We start from the raw sequence: 18,834 nt of genomic DNA on the forward strand, positions 1-18,834 counted from the left end.
CATAAAACAAACGCCCACTGTGCTGTTCGATACTATAATTCCTCGCTGTTACTCTGTCGACACATTACCCATGTTTGTGTTACATCAGGAAAGCTGCTCAGTCTCTACATGCTTCTGTTTCTTCATCTCTAAAATGAAAATGATTAAATGATTTTTTTAAAAAGTGTCTTTGCCGCACTGTGACCGCTGCCACCGCCACTTGCTCTGAGTGGCCCTGAGGCTCCATCTCTGCCATCATGTTCCGCGGCTTCCAGAGCAGGCACCAGGACTTTTCCTTAGGGCCCTGGAAGCTGACGGTGTCCAAGACCCACATCATGAAGTCTGCGGATGTGGAGACGTTAGCTGAAGAATTGCATATGCCATCCCTCCCTGAAATGACGTCTGGAGACAACGTTCGAAGGATCCAGCATGGCTCTGGCTTTGGAATTGAGTTCAATGCTACAGATGCACTCAAATGTGTAAACAACTACCAAGGAATGCTTAAAGTAGCCTGTGCTGAGGAGTGGCAGGAAAGTAGGACGGAGGGTGAACACTCCAAAGAAGTTATTAAACCAAATGATTGGACCTATACAGCAGATTATAAAGGAATGTTACTTGGAGAATCTCTTAAGCTAAAGGTTGTACCTACAACAGATCATATAGATACAGAGAAATTGAAAGCCAGAGAACAGATTAAATTTTTTGAAGAAGTTCTCCTGTTTGAAGATGGATTACATGATCGTGGAGTTTCTAGTCTAAGTGTGAAAATTAGAGTAATGCCTTCCAGCTTTTTTCTGCTATTGCGGTTTTTCTTGAGAATTCATGGGGTGCTTATCAGAATGAATGACACAAGGCTTTACCACGAGGCTGACAAGACCTACATGTTAAGAGAATATACGTCATGAGAGAGCAAAATTGCTAATTTAACGCATGTTCCACCTTTCCTCTTCACGGAACCTAACAAAGTATCACAGTATTTACCAATCAAGGAGGCAGTTTGTGAGAAGCTAGTATTTCCAGAAAGGATTGATCCTAACCCCGCAGACTCACAAAGCACATACTTGGAATAGACACAGCATACTCTCCACGTGGAACCTGACAGACACCTTGGCTATCTGTAGGGATAGTTTTATTATGAGAATTAATTTCCTTGCTTATGCTCAGATTTTCTGTAGCCTTGAAGGAAAATAAAAGATCGTTGCAGGGAGCTTCTACTCAACTTCCATTTATACTGTCTGTCTTCAAATTCCTACTGGAGATATATGCTCTGGAGCTAAATTTGGATTCCTAAATTATCAGAGATTGTGGCCTCAGCAGCAGTGATGTGTATGTGTCTCAGGAGGGAACATGATCTGCATCCATCCTGAAGCATTGTTTTCTCCTGTGAAGAGACTGAACTGTAAATTCCATCACTGAATCCCGATGCCTGTGACTTTGATAAGATTCTGACTGCATGTTGATGTGCTGTATTGGCTCTTGGCTTTGGGCTTCCTGGTGTTTATTTGCACTTCTGGAGAGTTGTGGCGTGTCACCTAGGAAATTATTCATTAATTTGAGTTTCTGGGCAACATCATATTGTGTGTGTTTGTACACACATGTATTTTTAAAACTTTCATTTAAATGTCTTTGTCTCTGAGTAGTATTAGATTACTTATTTTGATAATTCATTGTTAAAATTGTGGAGAATTAAAATAATTGACTTTAAAAAAACAACAAATAAACAAACAAAAAAGTAGGTGGTGGGAAAGATGAGTGTATTTCTGAAGATTTTATTAGTGTATTCTGGTGAGGAATACCAAGAAAATGTGTCTTTGGCCATTTCTAAATATGACATATACCATTTTATATTTATTTATCCAAGTGTCTTTTGTAAGAGGAGAATAAATAATAAGGAATTACGGCTCCAAAACAAAGTGTCTCTCAGAGGTAACATCATTTGATAATTTACTCATCTCTTCGATACTTACTGAATATTGTTATCAGTGAACAGTGAGGAATGTTGAGGTTTACATAGGTTTGTTGTATAGTTCCTAATTAGTTATCCATGGACCAAAATCAAAATGTTCTGCCTGGATCTATACCCAGTCTCTCATTCCCTGTGCCTATTCTCTTGGGGTTTAGGTTTCCTTCCTGTGTTTCAAAAGGCAGCAAGCTATGATTCAGCTCTGAACTACTGTAGTCATTTTGAAATTTTGGCTCAGAATTGCTACTACATTTTCAAATTTTTCCTTAAAAGGAAGTCAGAAATCTAAATGAATTTGTGAAAGCCAATTCAAGGTTTTATAAATGGCCGAGTTATTGGCCCATCTTTATCCTATGCTGTGTGTAAAGTGCCATTGTTTGATTGGTTGACTTATTCATCTGTCCCATTATTGTAAGCATCATAAAACTGGAAGGCAGTCTTGTTTTCTTTGACTCTACATTATCTAGTGTGATGTCTGGCATATAGTGGGCACATATAAACTTTGTCAAATGATTCAACAGGGAAGATTAAGGCCTAGATTTTTAAAAATCAAAATTAAAAATTTATTAGGGGCTGCAGAGATGGCTCAGAGGTTAAGAGCACTGACTGCTCTTCCAGAGGTCCTGAGTTCAATTCCCAGCAACCACATAACCATCTGTAATGAGATCTGGTGCCCTCTTCTGGCCTGCAGTCATACATGCTGTATACATAATAAATAAATAAATCTTTAAAAAAAAAAATGTGTGTGTGTGTGTGTGTGTGTGTGTGTGTGTGTGTGTGTGTGTGTGTGTGTGTGAGAGAGAGAGAGAGAGAGAGAGAGAGAGAGAGAGAGAGAGAGAGAGAGATATGCACATGCTCACTTGTGGTGGTTAGAGGACAACTTGGGAAAGTTGGTTCTTTTCTTCCACTGTGTGGGTCCTATGGATTGAATGATGCTCAGCAGGATGAGAAGCAATTGCTTTTACACACTAAGCCATCTCTCTAGTCCCCTAAAAATGTATTTTATAATCAATAAAAGATGGAGAATTGACACCTTAGGATGGCCACTAGAAAAAATAGACAATAACCGATATTTGATAGGATATGGAGACATTGGAACACTTGTGAACTGTTGCTGGGACTATGAAGTAATGGCACCATTACAGAAAACTGTATGACTGACCTTCAAGAAAATTAGAGACAAATTACTATATGATCCAGCAATTCAACTTCTGAATATAAATATTCAAAAACTTGAAAGCAGAAATTTCAGATATTTTCACAGCATCATTATTCATAATATTCAAGAAATAGAGGCAACCCAAACGTCCACTAATGAGTAAATAGAAAGGGAAACGTGGAGTACAGCTGCAATTCAGTATTACTCAGTGTTAAAGGGAAGAATCTCGTAGTGCTGTCCTTTTGTAACTGGCTTATCTCATTATGTTAAGTGGAGTAAGTTCATTATGTAAAGTGAGATAAGCCAGTTAAGGTACTGTGAGAGTCTACCCCTGTGGGTTTCTAGTGCTCTCACATTCCTAGAGAAAGAAAGATTGTGATTCTGAGAGGTCGAGGGTGAGAGAAATGCAGAGCTAGTGTTTTGTGAATATAAACCTTCAGCATTGTAAGATGAAAAGATTTCTGTAGATGGGTGGTTGCAATGACTCTTGTCAGGAATGTACTGAATGTCACTCAGCATGTGCTTATAACTGGTATGGACAATAAACTTTATGATATATTTTGCCAGAATTTTAAACAGTGAAAATGAAAATGGCATCCCAGAGCTGAAAAGAGAAGTGGACACACATCCATCCCTAACCCAGAAGCTATTTCCAATTGATAACTTCTTGCAAATGAAAATTTAGTTTCTTCCAAGGGAGTCTCACTGGGGAAACAAACTATTCTTAAGGGTAGGCTGCATGTCCAGTAGTAGATGGCCAACAGAAAATGAATTCAACAGCATCTTTGTAGGTCTCATAATGTCATGTCAGGGCTCTTCCTTTTTAAAAAATATCTTATTATTTTTTATTTTATCTCTGTATTTTTTCTTCTCTATTTTTCACCCTACAGGTCCTTTGTATATATATATTATATTATAGTTTCCAGTTTAGTGTTTTTATGGCATTCCTGAGTGTGTGAATGAGTGGATCTCTGTTTCTTATCCTTTTTCATGGACTCTTTTGTTTGTTTATTTGTTTTGTCCCATTCCAATGTGTTCATTTTAATTTTATCTTATGATATTTTATATAATTTAATTGTTATCTTTTAGAAGCCTATTTATTTTCTAGTGAGCAACAGAGAGGAGGTGGATCTGGATGTGAGGGGAGTCAGGGAGGAGCTGGGAGGAGTAGAAGAAGGGGAAACTAATCAGGATACATCACATGAGGAAAAAATATTTTCAATAACAGAGAAAAAGAAAAAAATAAAGGAGGCAAAAAGTAAACACCTATGTTTAGGTAAAGAACTCATTCTGTACTATGTTAAAGGACTCTTTAGTATCAATGTGAGCTTGTGCTGGCTTCCATTTCTGTATTGTACATTTGACAGACTGCCTGTGCACAAAACCTAGCTTAGTGTCCTTAGCTTGTCTAAGAAACCCCCTTTCTACATGAAAATCAGCTAATGTTGTCCCCTTTGGCCTTCCTCTTTCCTCCCTCTCTTATAACCCTACACACTGTACGCCTGTGTCAGAGTACTTTCCACTGAACCCTGCGATCGCTGTGCCCATGAGCCTGGGAGTTCTTTCAGGAGAAGCATGATATTTAAAGTCTCCATTCCCTGGTCCTTAGTAGATCATCAGTGTCTGAGTAACCAATGCATCCCACCTTCTCTACATTATGAAGTGCATTGTTAATGTCAGGCCTTTAGATAATCAACATTCTGAAGCCAAATCGTACCTGGAGGGCAGGGCTCCAAATACCCACAGAAGGAAATGATGCAATAACTTGGTCTAAAATTGACTTTCCCCCCGTATTTCATTCTTTTCAGACTGCCTTCCTGAAGTTTGAAATCATTTCTTAAGTACATGGCTGCCTTCAAGTTCTGCCTTGGGTCTGCTTTCCTGGAATAGCACGAGCTAAGACGCTGATTAGACCTTTAGGCTTTGAATGGTGCATATGGAATTTTCAAGAGGGAGATTGTGACAGGGCATTCTAGACAAAGAGCAAGGCATGAGCAACAGCAAGGAATGAGCAGTTCAAGACGTGTTTAAGGGTTGGCAGGAGTCAGCGGGAGCCTGTGGGATAATGAGGGCTTGTGAAGGAGAAAATTGTCAGAAGATTGATCAACTGAGCACTACCTGCCAGATATACTGAGCTGAGAATATTGGAAAATAATTATCTAAAGTTTTATTTAGTGTTTGATTATTCTTTGTCTCTGGGAACCAATGGTTCAAGAACTGTATGAGAAATTCGATTTGTGTAGTCAGGGAAAAATTGAATATTTAGGTAAAATATCAAATTTTGGAGAATTAAATTAGTCATAGTTTGCATATTACCTTCACATGAGTAAAGTGAATTTGTGCCTCGATTATTGTGCTTGAGATTTTTTAAGAAGGAAAGAAAATGAATCAAACAGTATCTATTATTAGCAATAAAACACAAAATAGCAGTACATTTTCATTATCATGAACAAAGTGTAAGTTTCTTATGTAACCACTTCTTACTTTACTATCTCATCTGTTTTTTGTGTGCTGGTTGCCCCCCGCCCCCCAAAAAAAGTCTGCTACAAATGGCACCCAACATGGGGACATATTTCCATATAAGACCTGAAAAAGCTTTTAAAAATGTTCTAAAACACACAAAAATAGAGCCAAATACAGCTTCCTAGTCCTGTAATCTCCCATGTGGTAAAATACATATTTCCCAGCAATTGCCTCCAGACTTGAGCCACCAGCACACCATGAGCTGAGCTGCATGGTGGTTTAAGATTTTGCTTCTGCAGGCAGCAAAGGTTACAGATACACAGTAAAGCAAGTTCAGACAGAAAAAAAAACCCTCAAACAGGTTACAGTGTATTTAAAAATGTGCATAGGCTTGAGGGAAAAAAAAGAAAATGGGTATAGACAGTCATGGAAAAAAAGTAAATAATTTATAAATAATAAAAACAGAATAAGCTATGTAGAGATGGGAAATACACAGGGAGTCTGGATCCTGTATGGTGTTGTATTGATTTAAATTTTTTGATTGTTGATGAGTGGACAATAGCTGATGAGTGGACAAAAGGCATTGGATTCTAAAACTTAGTGAATTAAAACAACCTACATATTTTAAAAAATGTCTTACCTTCAAAATGGAAGTAAAAAAATAGGTTACATTGGGGAAGAGGTTATGCTTTTGTTTCCACAGAAAATGGATAGCTGTACATAAGTTCAAATTTAAAGAGGATCAGATTTGATTAGGGGAGATCCCAGAAATCCTGGCTACAAACATTTTACAAAAAAAACCCTAAAATAACTACAAGACAGGTAATGTATATTTTACCTACTCAAACATAAAAAAAAAACATCTTTGGCTGGCTTGTGTACAACATACAGTGCATACTTGTGTTATTGTAGATATGTATGTTACTTTTCAAAGTTTGGGCGTTTTCAGTGCAAGGGGACCAGACACCAATGAAAACAGGTGACCCAGGTGATCCAGCCTCTCATGGTGCCTCGTTGCAGTTTCATCAGAGTTCTAGATCCAGAACAGCTTCAAGGTTGCTGGCTGAGATGGTCCAGCCTCACAGACTATTCTAGCCAGGACTGCAGATAAGCCTTCTGTTTTCCCATTGCACAGAGACTGGACAACAAATGTTACTACTAGCTCTCCCAGGACTTGACCATTACCCTAATCTTTTCAGGGTCCCTCCAATGATACTTTCACTCCCAGACAACAGGAAGCAGCCTAGAGAACATGACACCCATATTCCCAAGAGGTGGGGTGTGGGTGAGTTTTGATCATTCACTGTGCTATGGATGTTTGTCATCATTTAGGGGGGGTGGTTACAAATTGTTACTGGTCATGGTCATGGAAAAAGCTAAACAAAGGAGATTAGATTCAAGGCTCTCTTTCTGAAGGGACAAAGCGGGATATAGTATAGAAATGATAGGATAAAAGGGTAGATTATTGAATCTACTTTTAAACTAAAAAATCAACTACTAATCTTAAATATTTTACATTGGCATGGATTTTTGTATATTGATACAAATTTAAGGTTATTTTTGTTATAGTGCATTATATATTTCTATTTCTTCTTTAAAGTATTGTACCTATGCATCTCGTTTATAAATGTAATGTAAAATTCCTAGTCCTTAAAAGCTATTTAGGATAATAAAGAAATACAGGTTAATAATCATCTGTAACATCAAACTTACAGTTATGTTAGGTGTGTTTTTAAGGTCATAGGAGATATAGTTTAGATAGATAGGTGATCTTCAAACACTTCAAAGACCTACAAAATATGGCATTTAAAATGTTTTAGAATATATAGATTTTTCACAGTGAGGCACATCTGCTCAACCAGCAGCATTGAAGAAAAAAAAAAAAAAGAAAATGGGTATCTGGTCCCCTTGCTCTGAAAACACATAAACTTTTAGAAGGTAACATACATATCTGTATTAGTAAAGTATAGACTGTAGGTTGTACACAAGTTAGCCAAAGATGATTTTTTTTTATTTTATGTTTGAGCAGGTAAAATATATGTTATGTGTTTGGTAATTTTTTTTTGGTTTATTTCTTTATGTCTGTAGTCAGATTTTTCAGGGGGTCTTCCTCGATCAAACCTGATCATCTTTAACCTGGAATGAATCCACAGCCTCTTATTCCCTGTGGAAGTAAAAGCATAACCTCTCTCCCAAAGCAGCACACCTTTTGACTTTCATTTTGAAGTCAAGATATTCTTAAAATATATAGGTTGGTTTAATCTAGCAGTTTTCATAATCCAATGTTTCTTAGCAGTTATTGCTCTCTCATTAGCAGTCAAAAAACTTAAAGACAACACAATAGCACACAGGATCCAGATTCTCTGTATATTTTCCATCTTTACCTGTTTTTTTTTCTTTTATATTACTTTACTCCCTTTTAAGGACTTTATTATTTAAAATTATATATTTTTATGATTGTCTATACCCTTTTTCTTTTCTCTCCCAAGTCCTTGTACATTTTTATACATACTGTAAGCCATGTAGAGGTATTTTTTCTTCTGGATCTGTCTTTACTGAGCATCTGCAGTCTTTCCTGTCTACATGAGCAAAACCCCAAACCTGCCTTACAGCACACTGGTGGAGCTCATGCTGGTGGCTCAAGGCCACAGGCAGCACTCAGGAGATGCCTCTCTGTACCACTCCATGTGAGAGACTCCAGGAACCCGCCATTCAGCTTACTTATCTCATGGCCTGCTGGCAGCTGCCAGGAGATGCTTCTCTCTGCTATGGCCATCATGAGAGACATGAGCCACTTTTGGCTCCATTTTTGTGTGTTTAGAACCTTTTTAAAGCTTTCTCAGGTCTTATGTGGATGTATGTGCTAGACATCTGGATTCCATTTGTAGGTGGAGTATTTCATCAGGACAGCAATCTGCTCTGTTCTGCCAGTCACTTCCCAAATTGTCACTCAGAGACTTATTATTAATTATAAATGCTCAGCCGATAGCTCAGGCTTGTTTTTATTTTGGATTAAAGTAGATTCAATAATCTACCCTTTTATCTCATCATTTCTATATCAGACAGGAATCTATTTCATGCAACTGTGACTCTTTCTAGTACTTTGTACAATTTTTGGTACACAACTTGTCATGTGTTATGGTGGTTTGAATGAGAATGACCCCCATATGTTCATATACTTGCATGCTTAGTCTGCAGTTGGTGAACTGTTAGAGAATGATTAGAACAACTAGGAAGTATGGCCTTGTTGGAGAAAGTGTGCCACTGGGGATGGGCTGTGAGGTTTCAAGAGCCCATGTGAGGCCCATTGTCTGCTGCCTATGGATCAGGATGTAGAACTCTCAGCTACTTTTCCAGCACCATGCCTGCTTGTGTGCTGTCATGCTGTCTGCCATGATGATAATAGATTAGTGCTGTAAAATTGTAAGCCAGGCCCAATTAAATGCCTTTCTTTATGAGTTACCTTGGTCATGGTGTCTCTTCACAACAATAGCACAGTGACTAAGACAGAAGCATTCCAATACTTGTTGAGTTAAATTGAACAAGTCTCCATTTATCTGATACATTTGACATAGCTCCTTATCCTGTCTCAGACACAAGACATTTTACAGTATGAAAATTTCATTACCTATCTCAGAACCCCTCATAGAATATTGAAATGTACCAGTAATAATTAGCACCAACAAAAATCTCACATCATCACCAGCTTGAGATCTTAGAGTGGAGAGGTTTTCTGAAATATGTTCATGTGTGTTTGTTTTCCATGTCATAGGTGTTTTCTTTTCTAGCACAGTTACATGAAATCACAATAGCCTTCTTTATAAGTTACTGTTTAGTAAGTGTAATGGTAAAAACAATTTTAAAAGCTCAGATATTATGAATTATTTGTTTGTGAAGCTATTTGAAAAGTTAGCTGTCCCTGACTTTTCCAGCTCTTTGAAAGGGGACAAAAAGTTAGATACCGAGGAATTGTTCATATATATCTCCGTGGTTTCCATTTAGTATGGGAAAGCATTTTTCAAAGTTTTCCATGCCTTTGCTTGATTTAATTTCATGCTCATTGAAGCCCATTTCCATCTCAGTTACTAACACCTTGAACTTGTGATTTTCCTCTATTAAGTAGAACAGATGACATTTGATAAGACTTTCTGCTTCTAAGCTCCATGGCTCAGAAACTGCATTAGGAAGATCCCATGGCATTCTTTTTACTGATCCCACTAAGCCCCTGAAAATATACTATGACCACCACAATTTTTTCAGCCTTAGTCTGGACCCAGCATAAAAGAAGCTAGAGACTTGGAAGCCTCTGATGCCTGGGGTGCAGTATTTATACTTCATTAGCCCAGAGCAGTTGCCTCCCTGCCCCTGCCCCCTCCTCCCTTCTGCCTCTTTATCTTCCCATCTGGGCGTGGGGCTAAGACTGCCAGGACCCTGGGAAGGTGGGACAGAGCCATCTAAAATGCCTCCCAGGAGAAGCTGTAGACAACCTCCACCCTTTCTCCACTGCAGGGATTTAATCCCATCCCACGCCCACCCTCAACTCCAGAGGGAGAGCGGCTTCTCTTTGTAGCTAGGGTAGACTTTGAACTCACAATCCTATGTCTCCATTTCCTGCCAGTGGGGATTATAAAGCACTCCACCAGTCCACCAGCCCAGCTTTACTGTCTCTTTTGATTTTTTTCTGTTCCTGGCTTGTTCTAACCTCAGAGTTTAGATTCTCAGTATGGGAAAAGTGATGTTTGCTGGTGTGAACAGTGAATGGTGGTAGAGTGGAAGTGAGTATCTGGAATTTTGGCTTTGAATTTACTGTTGGGGTGTCTTGGGAAGCATAATAGTGTTCCCTTTGTAGAGGTGGATATGTTCCAAGTCCCCCAGTAGATGTCTAAAACCATAGAATATTTTATATGTATACACACAGACACACACACACACACACACACACACACACATATATATGTGTGTGTGTGTTATATTGTGTGTGTGTGTGTGTGTGTCTATAAAATAAAGTTTCACATTTTCTTTAAAGGAAGTACTTTATGGCTTCTCTCTGACGTATCTGAACTTCCGGATTGCTGCGTTTGCACTTTGGGATTATTAAGTAAAATGAACTATATCACCACAGTTGATGTGTGATGATCCCTGGCAGATAGTATATATACACAGTGTAGAAATGCTGGACTGCTGAGTGGCCCATGGGCAGGTAGTATACACAACTTGCAAATGCTAGATGAAGGGATGACTCATGTTTGGGGCAGAATGGAATAGGATGGTACAGGATTTGTTATCCTCAGTCACATGCAACTTAAAATTTACAAATGGTCTAGTTTTGAATTTCTTATATCAGAAACTCAGTGGACTGCTGGCAGCTGAAACCACAAATAAGGGGACTAGTGTTTTTGTGCTTATCGGGCCTCAGTTTCACCACCCATAATTTCGGGGGGCTGTTGGAAGGATGAGACTCAATGGAAGAGAATGAAGGAGGTGCAAATGGAAAGAGCTCACCCAGGCTGGGGTGCATGGCGGGTACCCTTCATGTCTGAACTCACCTGCTTTTGCCCACATCCTCCCTGCAAAGCGAGTTGGACAGAAAGGCTCTAAAACTGGGGAATTAACCAAAACAAAGCCCAAAGGGAGTCTAACCCCCTTTGGGTATGCAAGCAGGGAGGGTTAGTACCTCACTGGGACTGTTTGAGGGGAGCACTCACTGTCACTGCCCCAGACAAACAGCAGGTGATGCTTTGCTGACCTGCTTTTCTGGAACAATTTACACATACAGGGAAGTGCCAGCCAGAGAAAGGACTGATGCCAGGAGCCTGCCAGTTGGACCAGGACTTGCATCAACTCTGGAGATCAAGTGGCCAGTGGCTCCGAGTCCTGCTCTGGTGCCCTCTGGCCTCTAAAGCATCTGAGACCTGTACGATGTTTTCTGTGCCCCATCTGTGTGCTCCTACCCAGGAAGGAAGGAGAGACAAAGAAAATCCTGGAAGAAGAGCAGGACCACTGCTTACTATTGTTTTTATCCTCTCCCTTTTCCCTTAACACTCTCTCCTTCTCGCTGCCGCCCCCCCCCCATCACCTATGGACTATGTATCACTGGATCAAGTCACTTAACTCTTTTGAACCTTTAAAATCTTTGAATTGTTAATTAATTGTGTGTGTCCCCACATATATACCTATGAGAGAGAGGAGAGAGATACATGTGTGTCCCACATATGCTCATGAGAGAGAGAAAAAGAGGGAGAGACAGAAAGAGAAAGAGAAAGAGAAAGAGAGAGCCAGAGCGCACATTTGGAGATCAGAGGAAAAAATGTTATTTTATACATATACCTTACACGTATAAACTAATGTAGGTGGTTTGTCGCCATGTGTGGCAGTGAACCACATGTGTGGCTGGTCTAGCAATTTTATCAGATTCCTCCTTTTATTCCTGACCTCTTCGGAATCTCTTGCTCAATATAACATGTACAGTGACTCTTAGAGTTTATGACGGTTTTTAAAAACATGTTTTTCGAAGTTTTTGTACAAGTGTATATTGTATGTTGAACACATTTCTCCTCCATGCCCCAGCACCCTCTTCTCTTTGTCTCCTGGTTTCACTTGTATCTTCATGTCAATTATGCATGTTAATATCACACAAACATGAGAAAATATACAATAAAGTTGGATTTAAACATTTATTACTTAAATATTTGTGTTTTTAACTTTCCTTTTATTTGTTCTGTGTGTCTTTCACATCATGTATCTTGAGCCCATCCATTTCCCAGTCCCTTCTTATCCTCCCTCTGCCCTTGTAACACCGCCCCCCCAATAAAATAAAATGAAATTTAAGGGAAGAGAAGAAAAAAAAGGAAAAATCAATTTTGTTATGGAAGCTGTAGTTGACACAGTGAGTCACACCCTTTTGTCCATATATCTTTACTTGCAAGTGTTCATTGCAAAGAGTCAGTGGTCTGGTTCGAGGACTCTGGTTTCTGTTATGCTATCAACGCTGGGCCCTCACTGGGACTCCTCTTGGGGATCCTGTTGTTGTCCTGTGTCATGGAGATCATGCAGCTTTGGGTCTGAAAGATCTGTCCCTTTGTGTGCTCCAGCAGATCATAGATGGGGTGGATGTTGAGGTGGGCCAACTCATAAGCCTGGTTCTGCGCCTGGGTAGTTGCAGGGTTGGTCAGCCCGCCAGTTCACACCTGTTCTCAGCACCAGGCTGAGTTCTCCAGCATTGCCCAAGCTAGCTTACCGCTTGTGGCAGTGAGCAAGGGATGGGCCCGTTCCCTGCTTTCATGCCCTCAGGGTTGAATCTCCCACACCTACACCTCAGGACCAGCTCTACTGTGTTGCCCTGGTGAGGTGGAGGGGCCACTCCTCCAAGTGCTGCAGCTGGAGAGGGGCAGGGACAGCTGGAGAGGGGCAGGGACAGCTCCCTAAGACAATAAGCTATTAGACTATAAGAGGCTTTAATGCCTCTGCTCAAACCTTCAGTCCAGGATGGGTCTTGTGCTGCTCATGGTTCCCCCTTCCTTCTCTCTTACTCAGGATGCCAGACACTCATGTGGAAGCCTTCTTCTGTCCGTTTCTCATGCCGGACGATTCTGTTTCATATAATTACTAGGCTAACTCCCATATCAAAGCTTGGTTCAAAGGTCACCTTCTTGTAGATGCCTTCAATGACTACTTTATTTAAAATTGCAACCTCCAGTTCCCAGTCTGCCTATCTTTTATTATTTCTCATTCCTATCAGGTACATTTTCTAAGAAAGCTAGCCCTCAGTTTCTAAGAGGAGACTGGTTCCAGGGCCCCATTTGGATACCAATGGCTACTAACACGCTTTATGCAAAATAGCACAGTATTTACAAATAACCTACATACACCTTCCTGTGCACATTAAACCATAACTAGATCACTCATATACTTAATATAAGTACTGTGTAAATAATTGTTATACAGAATTATTTAGGGAACAATGACCAGGAAAAAATTCTGTACTTACTCAGTATAGATGCAACTTTTTTCTAAAAATCAATTTGTGGTTGATTGACCTTTGGCTGTAGAACCCACAGGTATGGGTGGTACAATTATTTACTGTATTTATTATTTGCTGTGTGTCTGTGAATGCATATATTTTTCTCTTGGTAGAATGACAGTCCCCAAAGGCAAGAAGTTTATCTTTTTCTTCACTGACACATTGCCCAGCAGCTAGGATAGTGTTTGGTTTATAGCAGGTACCAAATATTTGTTGACTATAAGATACTGAGCTAGGTGTGGTCTCATGTGTTATATAATTCTATCACCTGGGAGGCAGAGGCAAGATTATTCAAAGTTTGAGGTCAGTTTTATCTACATAGCAGAATTCTGTCTTAGAAAACAGCATCATCAACAACAAAATAAGTAAACAAACTAAACAAAATAGAAAAAAAGCTAGATGAAGAGATGAAGCTAAACCCATCTCTGATGACATCTGAGTATTGACCCATTGTGCTTGTGGCAAGATTAATTTTAGCCTTTCAGGCTCCATGAGTTTCTGATGTCTGAAGCAAAGAAGTCGTAGCTTCCATGGGGAACTAATATCTATGGGGAAGATACAAAGGATCTCTCTGGCAACTGACACTAAAGCTGACCCTTTCAGGAAGAATTTAAGTTGGACAAAGGAAGGTGGTGAGGAGAGGCAGCACAGGGGCCACTTCAGGATGAAAGCTGGGGGCCCTAGGGCAGGCAGGAATTGAAAGGTGGCTGCTGAGGCAGAAGTGAAATGGAAGATGGGTGTGATAGCAAACCAGGAAGTAGGTCAAGACCCAGTTACAGTGGCAGGTGGAATTTCTAATGGGATTCTTCCAGCAGTGGGAAATCATAAGGGTAAGCTAGAAAGTGGCATGACTTTTTCTAGAAGATCACTGTGGTTATTGCCTGGTTAGTGGAGTGTGGTGTGTGTGTGTGTGGGGGGTATGTGTGTGGTGTGTGTGTGTGTGTGTGTGTGTGTGTGTGTGGTGTTGTGTGTGGTGTGTGTGTGGTGTGTCTGTGTGTCTGCCTGTAATTATTGTGAAAAAAGGCAGGTTCCAGATAGGAAGTTCCAGTGTTCAGATATGGGTAGCTATAATGGAAAGAAACACATGAAATAGAGATGCATTTTGAAAGTATAATCAACAAGGTTTGGTGACTGATTGGCTGTGGGGGTGAGGAAGAGGGAGGCACCAAGAATAACTCATCAATTTTGGCCCAAGTAATGTGAGGGATGCATGCACTCTTTGCCAGGATATTGGCGAGTAGAGCAAGAACAGACAGAAGAAGCCCATGGTCAGAGTAGCCTGGCCTGGAGCAATGCGATTTTGGCTGAGCATTGGAGACACTTCCCACCACAGTCAGACACCGATATATTCTGTCAGAAGGCAGATTGTTGCAGTGTGTTGGAATCTCTTTTCCATGAGGGAACAGCAAGGACAGTACTGCCTTGTTTAGTCTATTTTTCTCCGTAGATACTTTGGTTGTAGTAAATTCACAGTTCACTTAAAAGCTGGGCCTTACTGGGAGCTTGGTGTAGAGAGCATGTTTAATCTTAAAGGAGTATTCAAGGAATAGGAAGAGAGCTTCCAGAAGGCACTATCACAGAAAAGCTTGGACTACATTGTCGTTTTGCTTTTATTGCTGTAACAAAGAACATGGCCAAAAACACCGTAGGGAGGATAGTGTTTATTTGGCTTACATATTCCAGGTCACAGTCCACTGAGGGAAGTCAAGGCAGGAGCTCAAGGCCAGAACCTGCGGGCAGGAACTGAAGCTGAGGCCCCAGAGGAACACTGCTTCCTGGCCTGCTCAGCCTGCTTTCTTATACCACCCAGGAACGTGTTTCCAGAGGTGGCACCAACTGTCAGTGGATCTCACCCCCCCACATCAACCATTGATCAAGAAAATGACCCCACAGACTTGCCTATAGGCTAAACTGATGATGGAATTTTCTCAGTTGAAGTTCATTCTTCCAAAATGACCCTGGTTTGTGTCAAGTTGATAAAAAAAACAACAGCAACAACAACAACAACAAAAACCAAACAAACCAGCCAGCACAGACTACATAGTCTTGGAAGTCCTTTCAAGCTTGGATCTCTATGATTTAGTAGTTCAGTCAGTAGGGAGGTGCTGTAGAAAGAGTTCAGAAACTGGAACAGATAGAGGAGGGCCCTTGAATGAAATAAGTTCTGAAGTGGCCTCTGTGACTTCATTCCTGTCTTTAAAGTGAAAATTCCCTTTCTCAGGGCAGTCTGGACTTTGGAACTCCCTCAATAAGCTTATTCTCACCCCACTAATATCAAAATATGAATACCCAAACGGAGGCTGAGATTTTGTAGTGGCACAATATTTTGAGAGTGTAAGTTTGGGGAAAAATAATATATGCATATATTATATATAACATGTGTATTACCACTTTGGGCTCTTGAAAACTGTAGGCTGTAGAGTTAGATGGTAAAGTTTCAATGTTGGCTCTGCCTTGTTCTAGCTGTCTTTTCACTTTGCTCAAATAGAAAATACAGGACTTTAGAGCTGCTAACTCACGAGACTGCTGTGAGGACAACTGAACTCCTGGGTCCTGGCATGGTCTTTTAAACCACCAACATTCCTGAAATTGCCTGCTCTTTATCTGCTCCCATTCTGCCTAAAAGTATTTTATTTATAAGCCATAGACCAGGAGCTTATCACAGGCCATGGTTCAACAAAGGGCTTCCAACTAAGATTGGTTGAATGAATGACTTGTGTGTAAGTTTAAATGCACTATTTTCAATATAGGCAGGAACTGCATATGAGTAAGAACATAATCAGAGTCGGAGCCTGTAATGCACTCTGCTGCTGTATGTAAGAGTTCTAAGGAAGCCCAGGGGCTCCCTGTGATGCTCGTCCTAGTGTGCTCAATGGTTAGTTCTAAACCAGCTGAACCAAAGAGAAAAAGATGAAAATATCAGATCTGAATTGAGAATGTACCCTGACCTTTGGCAAAATTGGCTTCCCCAGGCATAGATATTCAATTACAGGTGAGATCACTGAGGCAAGCTGCCCCTGCTGAGAACAGCCCTTTGCCTCCAAAGGAGGAAGAGGCAAATACTCTCAGAGAGCACAATGGGAAAGGAGGATAGCTGTGTGGGAACAGAGGTCTCTGCCCTGGCCACTTCAGCATTGCTGGAGGTACTGCTGCAACACTTGCCTCTAGGGAAAAATAGTGCTAAAATGCCAAAATTTTTGCCATAGTGGAGTGTTCTGGTTACATACTACTGTTTAACAAACCAAACACATATGTATATATAAAATATATAAGGGATTTTATTAATTTGTATACATTGTATGTGTATTAAATATGTATTATATATGTATATCTTAGCATGTTGTATTTTTAGTCACTATGTTTTAAGAAATTTGAATTAATTAAAATCATCATAATGGGAATAAATATGCCATACTTTTTACCTAATAGGCTTTCTATTATCCCTTTGTGGCCTAAGCCGCAAAAAAATTATTAGAAGCAGTACAATAACTAAAATAAAACAAATCAGATATTTTTAACTTAGAAAATACTAAAAAAAAATAAATAAAATTCAATCAATTAGACTAAAAATTTTGGCTCAGCTAAATATAAAATATTTAGTTTAAATATATACCTTTTCCTCATGGTGTTGTTTAGCTGGGTGGCTCTTAGAGCCTTCAGATGGTAGTTGTGGAGATGGCTCTGACATCTTCCAAAGATGTCTCACTAAGGGTTAGTACCCAATAGTGGAATTAGGGATGACTGCTCTGCACTGACCACACCCCTCCCCCACTGATTTCTCCACTTTCACACATTGTGGGAGCCCACAGAGGCTTCCTAGTGAGAAATTACTCAGGGTCAGACAATCTGAGCTTGCTTTACCCAGCAGGGCTGCATAAAGAGATGATTTAGCCACAGGCGTGGTTACCAAGTGTTTGGAAGGGTCTACACTTGGCTGTACCATGTGCTTTGATCTTGCCTCTCCCCTTGGCATATTATAAAAAGCTCTTTTGAATAAAGCTCTGGGCTGATGGATATTGACCCAGGCCCTCCCAAAGCCATCCTGTGTCTCTGTCTTTCTCCTTGACATCGTCCAGGTCTATCTTTCTGTCTGATAGTTCCTCATTCCTCTCTCCTTCACCTAAGAACCCTCAAAAAGTGGGAGCTGGATTCCCAAACCACATGAAGTACCGAGAGTAATCAGTCTTTTACATAGCAGCTGCCTTTCCCTATAACTGATTTTCCTGGAGACCCAGATCATAACTACAGTATTTCTTATGACTTAGCTCTGCCATTCCCAAAACATGACTTCTGTTCCATTTGGTTGGTCAAGAAAGTCACTAACTAGTTCAGAATCAAGAAGGAGAACTATACTCCATCTCTCCATAAGAGGAAGTGGGAAAAAAGTAAGTTATTTTTAATTTCCTTTATAGAAGTTTCATCATGGAAACATGAGAACAGAGAAGAGCAATTAGTAGTCTTGGAAGTATTACATCACATGCACATTTTGAATATCATCTGGCTCACAAAAGGACTCAAAAGAGCTGTTATTATCCCCACTTTAGGTAAAGAATTAAAGCCCCAAAGATCTTGACTGGCTAGTCAATAGATTCAAAAAATAGTCTGATTCTAAAGTCTTGTGTTCTTTCTGGAAACTACATGACTACTTGCTACTATAAAATTATCACTTACAGAATATAAAATTAGCATCTTTCAATGTCTATGAATTAGTAAACTTTGAAAATAGTTTTTTACAACAGCTTCACTGGTCCAAGGTATGTTCTGAACTGATATTTAGCAAGCTGGTCTCAAGAGAAACACACACTCTGCCTGGAATGTTCTGTGTCCTGGTCCTTGCCTTGTTGATTTAATGGAATGCCTTAACTAAAACAACTTAAGACAAAAGGAGCTTATTTTGGCTTCCAGTTCTATAGGAATACAGTCCGCAATGGTGGAGAGGACATAGAAGGGGGCAAAAAAAAAAAAAATACATGGTAGCAGGAATAGGAGGCTGGTGATCATACGGCATACATACTCAAGAAGCAAAGAGTGAACAGAAGAGAGTCACACTACAAAGCCTCAAGGCCTGTCCCCACTGACTCACTTCCCCCAGAGAGCCTTTATCTCTCAAAGGTCCTGTGATCTTCCCTAACAGTGCTACCGGCTCAGGACTATGGGGGTCACTTCACAGTCACACCACAACACCCCACTGGATGAGAGAAGTTGCTTTCATCCAAAGGCTCATCAGCAGAACTTTCACTACTGCGGAAC

The 18,834-nt window shown here is 40.1% G+C and overlaps 1 pseudogene; it reads left to right on the forward strand.

The window, feature by feature from the left end:
* Positions 1 to 299: 299 nt before the first annotated feature.
* On the forward strand, positions 300 to 1,049 carry LOC114693794 (annotated as a pseudogene).
* Positions 1,050 to 18,834: the final 17,785 nt, after the last annotated feature.

This window comes from Peromyscus leucopus, chromosome 2, assembly GCF_004664715.2.
Source record: "Peromyscus leucopus breed LL Stock chromosome 2, UCI_PerLeu_2.1, whole genome shotgun sequence".
Lineage (NCBI taxonomy): Eukaryota > Metazoa > Chordata > Mammalia > Rodentia > Cricetidae > Peromyscus > Peromyscus leucopus.